The following is a 6868-nucleotide window of genomic DNA, read 5'->3' on the forward strand; positions in this document are numbered from 1 at the left end:
AGCGCAAACTGCTCGGGTGGGGCTACTGCTTTAGCAGACCTGGCCACTGGGGCCAGGAGGAAAGGGTGGGGCCCCTCCTAACCGCCCCGCCTGGTCTCCATCCCCAGAGCCCTCATCCCGCCACCAACTGGGTCCTGGCACTGAACTAGAACCACGATTGCCCTGGGCCAGGCCACACCCCGCCAGCCCCACTTCCCCTGCTCACCTTCCCTTCCCTGTTACTACCCTCCCACCCCTGGCCAGGCCCAGTCTCCCACCAGACCTTGAAGACAGGGCTTCTTTCCCTCACACTGAGGCCCGTGCCCTGACACTCCATCCTGCTAGTTCCTAACCTATGGCCCCTACACCCACAAGCTTACCCCTCATGACTCACTACAGGACCCCTAACATCCTGAAATTTTCCCCCTCACCTCTCAGCAAGGTCAGTTCCACTCTGAGTGGCCCCACACCCTCAACCTGTACCCCCTCACCATGGGATCCACTTCACTCTGAGTGCACCCCTACCCTGAGCTGACTCCCTCACCCCCCACCCTGTGGTTGGGGTGGGGAAATCCGGGCTCCAGTAATGATGACCATTGCCACCAGCGGGGGATCCAGCCTAGTGTGCACCTTCATAGTTAATGTCTGAGGCTACAGGGCGAGGCAGGCTGGGCTAAAGGCTGTTCAAATTCCCATCCTGGCACTTTGATCCACGCACCCTGTGCCTCAACTGACCCTATGGGTCAGGGTGATCCCAGGATGCCAGCCATTGGCCTGTGGGCCTTGGGTGGTTGATGGTCCTGATGGTGATCTGGACCCCTAGGGCGGAGGCACTGGGCACGCGGGCCTTTGGGGTGGGGGAGTTCAGAGGGTGCACTTGAGCCCAGGGGTAGACAGCAGATGGTGGGCTGTGTGCATGGGGCTGTGTGCGTGGCCTGGGCTCAGCCCAGGTGGGTGCAGGGACCATGTTCATTCACAACAGGCCAGAGGGAAGAGGGACGGGAGCTTTTAAAGCGTCAAAGTTAAGAAGCCAAGGCTGGAAAACAAAGTAGGAAGGTGCACTGGCCAGGACACCAGGGAGCCCGCCGCGATGCTGGTCCCTTGCATCAGGGGAGACTGGCAGTTGACTGGCCAATGAGACATCCCCTGTTGTGGTATAGTTTACAGGCAATTGAAGGGATTTTGACAGGTAATTTTAATCCAATAATTGTCATTTTCTCTGCGGGAGATCAGGTCCAAAGTCATGGTGAATCTGGCAGGGATCCTGCCTGAACTCCAGCCTGGGACAGTGGAGGACCCACCCAGGAAGCATCCTCTTAGCTCTCACCAAAAGGCACTGTAATAGAGAAGAACAAATCTGACTCCATATTGGATCTGTTCCTTTTCCTTTAAACCTCTGCCCTGTATTCTAGGCTTAGTCTTGCTAGCTCTGCACCTTTTGTAAAAGCAATGTTGCCTTTAGCCTGAAATATGCATGAGAACCTATTCTCAAGGCTCTGACCTTTAAGGATAATAACACTTTTGCCCTCCTATAAAGATAACAAGTTGCAGAATAGAAAATAACCTTTGTTTTCTTCGAGGTTTTACAGGGATACAATGATCTGACCCACGTGGACAGCTGCAAAGGATTCCAAGAACAAAGAAATCCTACACAAAGAAGTTTGCAACAACCAACCACAGCTCCTCCCCTTTTTAGTAGAAAAGGAGCCTGAAGTCTGACTTAGGGAAGATGGTTCTCCAGGATATTAGTCTGCCATTGTCTTGGTCTGCAGCTGTCTACGTGGACCAGGTCATAGTGCCTCTGTAAAACCTCTAACAAGACAAAAGTTATTTTCTATTCTGCAACTTGTTGTCTTTGTATCAGTGCAAAAGTTTTAATATCCTTAAAGATCAGAGCCTTGAGAATAGGCTCTCCTGTATATTTCAGGCTAAAGGCAGCATTGTTTTACAAAAGGTGCAGAGCTAGTAAGACTAAGCCTAGAAAAGAGGGCACAGGTTTAAAGCCAAATGAGCACATCTTCTATGGAGTCAGATTTTTTTCTTTTCTAGTATAGTATATTCTATTTTTGTTTAAGTTTATAAGAATAAAGTTTAGCCTTTTCCCATTTTAAATTGTGCAGTTTTAAGGAGCATTAAGTGCATTCACAGTGCTGTGAGACCAACACCACTTGTTTCAGACTATTTCCTTCCTCAAAGTAAAAGCTTGTATACAAAGCACACCCCAAATCCTACCTCCCCCAGCCCATGACAAGCCCTAATACCCTTTCTCTCTCTATGTCTTTACCTATCCTGGAGGTTCCCAATCAATGAAATCATATAAAAGGTGGCTTTTTTTTTTTTTTCTGTCTGCCCACATATCTTAAGTAGGGACGGGTGAATTTTTGTTTGTTTGTTTTCACGTACATTAGCATTTTTGTATTTTGAGAGGGAAATCCAGATGGATTAAAGATGAGACATACCAAGTGAAGCCCTTTAAGTAACTCTGTGCATAATCTCGGGGTAGGCACTGTTGTTCTAAGTGTGAAACCAGAGCCAGAAGGGTGATGCTTAGCTCTTCTTGTGGCAAAATAAAACCAAACCAAAGCAGAAAACAAAGGCCAAGAAAGACAGCTGGAAAGACAAACCACAGCCTGGAAAAAGCGTTCCTCATGACCCAAGGTCGGAGAAAATCTTCACATCACTGTGTTCCAAAACCTCTTGAAGCCCAGTGTTCTGAAAAGAAACAAAACACACACAGGCAGTTCCAACGAGAGTCAGTGCAGGTGGCCAGTGTGTGCTAGAGATGCTCGACCTCTCAGGTGAGGACACAGGCAAACGGACAGAGTGAAGAGACAGCATTGGCCACCATCACACTGGCAAGTCTTTAGCCCTGTGACAACCAGCTCTGGTGACAACTGAGCAGGCAGAGGCCCCAGGAGGTCCCCTGGAGGGAAGAGCAAACGGACGCTCCTCTCTGGCAGAACAAGCTGCAGGATACATCAAAGTGCCACAGGTGCATCCCTTCACTAGCAGTGCTGATCCTTAGAGAAGATCCCACCAATGTTGTTGCACAATTTTCAAAGATAATTTTTCTTCAGTACATGAATTCAAAATAATCAATATGTCATCAAGGGATTTTCAGAAGTGACCTGCCCTGGGCCCGAACAATACACACACATAAATACACACATATACACATAAATATATACACACATACATACAGGAAAAGAGACAGACAGACTGAAACACAAAGAAGCGGGGGGAGACAGAGAAACAGAGAGAGAGACAAGACAGAGAGAGAGGCACTGAGAGACAGAGACAGAGAAAAGGAACACTGGAGCTGGGAATGAGTGGAACTCACGCACATTTTCACAAGTCAGTCTACATGTCAGAACCTGGTCCCAAAGTCCATCCACCCTCCAGGGGAGGGTGTGGGAGTCACAAAAGGGCGTGGGAACAGAAGGCAAAAAATAGGAAGCCATTGTGGGGCAGCCCACTCCAGAGGCCGAAATGGGACACTGGGCCTGTATGTCAACATGACAGAATGACCTAGGAGGTTGTATGCCAGAGCGGATGATGTCAGAGTTGTATTTAATTTCAGTCTCACGACTGGGAGCTTGGAAGCAAGCAGCAAGGAAAGTGACTTTCTCCAGACCTCAGGGCAGACCCAGGCCTGTGTGGAATGTGCTCTGCGCTCTGCCAGCCCTCTGTGGGGTCCTTCCTTTGCTGAGCCTGTGCACAAGCTCCCTGTGATGACAGCCCATGGGGGTGACAGATGCAGTAGGTGTTTCTAGGTCTAGAGACAGGATGGCTTCTCTAGGAAGCAGGGGCCAGAATGATCCCCACTGTGCCGATGGGGGATTGGGGAGACCCTGAGAGGCACATGGCTTGTCCAGGGTGACAGCACTGCTGAGTTGGGGGAGCCAGGTCTGAACCCAGCTGTGTCCTCAGAGCTGCGGCGCTGGCTGCATCCAGGCCTCCCCAGGGCTATCAGGGGGGCTGAGTTGTTGTCACTGTGTGTGGACATGGCATGGAGTGAGAAATGAGAGATCGGCAGCCCAGAAAGACCCTTGGGGAGCTTTGTGTCAGGAGGAAGCTTGGGTAAGTGGGCCCCAGAAAGTGACATCACTTCCCTGGCAATAGAGCCCAACAGAACTTAGGAACCGAAGTCACCATGCACCCACTCTATAGAGAAGTCCCTACTCAGCTCACTTGGTTGGAGACAGAGGCATGTTCTGCTGCATCCCAATATCCCGAGGCAGCAGCACACGGAAAGCCTGCAGCGAGGGGCTGTACCAACGCTGCTGGCGCTGGGTCAGGTCTCACCAAAGGCGCCTCTGGCCTTTTGGCCAGAGATACCCAAAGGAAACACAGGGAGGCACAGGGAAGGCCCGCCCAGGCCGGGCAACCATTCAGATCCCACCCAGGTAGCCCCACGGCCCCGTCCTGGCTGGTGGAGGTGGGGCAGTCATGTTGGGGATGGGTTTCTGCCTCAAGCAAGAGCACGTCAGAGGCCTGGGGGGCCGGTCACATCCACAGCCCAGGTCAAAGCTGGCTGGCTGGGATGTGGAGAGCCAGGGAAGGGCCCTGCTTCCCGAGGTGGAGCCCATGCTCTCTGGGTATGTCTTTTCCCTCCCGGGTGTCTGAGCTGAACATGGTCCCGGTCTGAACTGGCAGCAGAGGGTCGAGTGGACAGAAGCAGGAGTGTTCCTGGCCGGACAGGGCTCTGAGACTTCCAGGCCGGGTCAGCTGCTGGTCACTGTCATTGCAGAGCCAGATACCACATACTGAACAGAAGCTGATGAATAAGAACACCAACACCCCCTGCAAAAGTGAAGGGCTGGTGTGCCACTCTTCGGAGGGCCAGCACAGGCCTCCAGGTGGGTCTGGATATGGAGGGGTCCCCACCACCATGGCCCCGAAATCAGCGGGGCAGGCCTCCGACCCAGACATCACACAGGGCTCCCTCCAGGGACCTGCCCGGGGCTGACGGGCAGCTCAGCTCACCCAGCTCTGACCTGGAGCACTGTGCCCACCTCGCTGCAAGTCAGGTGGAGGAACAGGAGCCCCCGAATCAGAGCCCAAAGGTCAGAAAGGCAGGGCTGGTGCATGTGTGTAGGTGAGGGAGGGGCGAGTGCTGGGCCACACAGGGAGGTGTCCCCAGAGGCTACTGTTGAGACCAGAGCAAAGAATGGCCTCAGACCACCTGTCTGGAAAAATTCAGTCACAGAACAATCCTGTGGGCACTTTCTGGGTGGGAGCTGTCTGGAAAGCTCTGGGAAGATTTCTGTCCTTGAAGAGGCACATGGAAAGGGAGGCAGGTGGGTAAATTTTTCCTCTCTCACAGCATGAGCTCTTCCACAAGACGTAAAACTCTCTCCACATCCAATAGTTACAGAGGAGGCAGGGACAGGGGAAGATGTCAGAGACCAAAAAAAGGATGATCTGGATCCAGCAGGAGACCCCGAGCTCCCTCCTGCTGCTCCTGCAGCTCCTCCTGACTCTGCATCTGCACCTGGACTGCTGGGCAACGGAGAACCAGTTCAGGCATCACCACCCCCTGAGGCAGAGCCCCCTCTGCACCCACCCACACCTTCTTCTCCAAGATCTTCTCCAAAATCCCACCGTCAGTCACCCCCCCCCAAACTTGAAGTCCCTTCTGCTGGAGATGTTTTTGTTTGGTTTTATTTAGTTTCCTTTATTTGTTTCACATCATTTATGGCATCCTTTATTTCTCTTTTTAGAGTTTCATTAATAAAATATAGACTTTTCCCCTTTTAAATTGTGCAATTCAGGAGCATTAGGGGCATTCACAATGTTGTGCGACCATCACTACCATCTAGTTTCACGCTATTTCTTTCCTCAAAGTGAAACCCTGGATCCAGAGCGCACACTCCCCTCCCTCCTCACCCAGCCCCTGACAACCCCAAGTCCTCTTTCTCTCTGCGTATCTTTACCTCGCCTGGGTGTTCCCTGTCAATGAAACTTTAAAAAAGTTGTGTTTTTTTTTTTTTTTGTCCCTGCCCACATGTTTTAAGCTGGGGCTGGTGATTTTTTTGTTTGTTTTCACTTGAAACAGCATTTTTATTATTTTAAGGGGATATCCAGGGGGATTAAAGATGTGATGTACAAAATGAAGCCCTTTTAGTAACTCTGTGCATAATCTCAGGGTAGACACTGCTGTTCCCCCTGTGACACCACAGCCAGAAGACAGAAGGGAGATGCTTAGCTCTTCCTGTGGCAAAAACAAAACCAAACAAATCAAAAAAATTAGCAAAAGCCCAGAAAAACTGCTTGAAAGACAAACCACAACCTGGAAAAAGCATTCCTCATATACGCAAGGTTGGAGAAAGGTTTCCCATCCCTGTGGTCCAAAATCCTTTCGAAAACCCAGTGTTCTAAACAGAAACAGAACAGACATGGGCAGTTCCAATGAGAGGCAATGCAGGTGGCCAGTGTGTGTTAGAGAGGCTTTTGACCCTCTCAGGTGAAACCCAGGCAGTTGGAAACACGGCAGAGAAAGGCCGGTCACCATCACACTGGCGGTCTTTAGTCAGGTGACAACCAGCCCTGGTGACAATGTACGTAGGCAGAGGCTCCAGCAGATCCCCTGGAGGGAAGAGTGAAGGGACGCTCCTCTTCAGGAGAACAGGGTGGAGGACGCATCAAAGGGCCACAGATGCATCTCTTCCCCAGAAGTTCTGATCCTTAGAGTTCATCCCACTAACATCCTTACACACCTAGTCAAAGATGTCTTTTCAAGGGTGTTCATCACAGCACTGGTTGAAACAGTCGGAATTAAAACAACACTAATGATGGAGAGGGGATGGGGTCCATTCGTTCTGGTTCATGTGGATGAATGAATGCTGTGCAGTTGGAAAAGTAGGTGCCTGGTCTCAACCCAATGTCA

At 51.1% G+C, this 6868-nt stretch overlaps 1 long non-coding RNA gene across 1 annotated transcript in view; it reads right to left on the reverse strand.

Moving 5' to 3' along the window:
• Positions 1-279: 279 nt before the first annotated feature.
• LOC116657944 overlaps positions 280-6868 on the reverse strand; it is a 12326-nt gene continuing 5737 nt past the window's right edge. Inside the window, exons 2-3 of the long non-coding RNA XR_004313123.1 lie at positions 2921-2928; positions 280-290 (exon numbers count right to left, since the gene is read on the reverse strand). This is a non-coding gene — a long non-coding RNA (uncharacterized LOC116657944). The remainder of the gene's footprint in view (positions 291-2920; positions 2929-6868) is intronic.

This window comes from Camelus ferus, chromosome 19, assembly GCF_009834535.1.
Source record: "Camelus ferus isolate YT-003-E chromosome 19, BCGSAC_Cfer_1.0, whole genome shotgun sequence".
NCBI lineage: Eukaryota > Metazoa > Chordata > Mammalia > Artiodactyla > Camelidae > Camelus > Camelus ferus.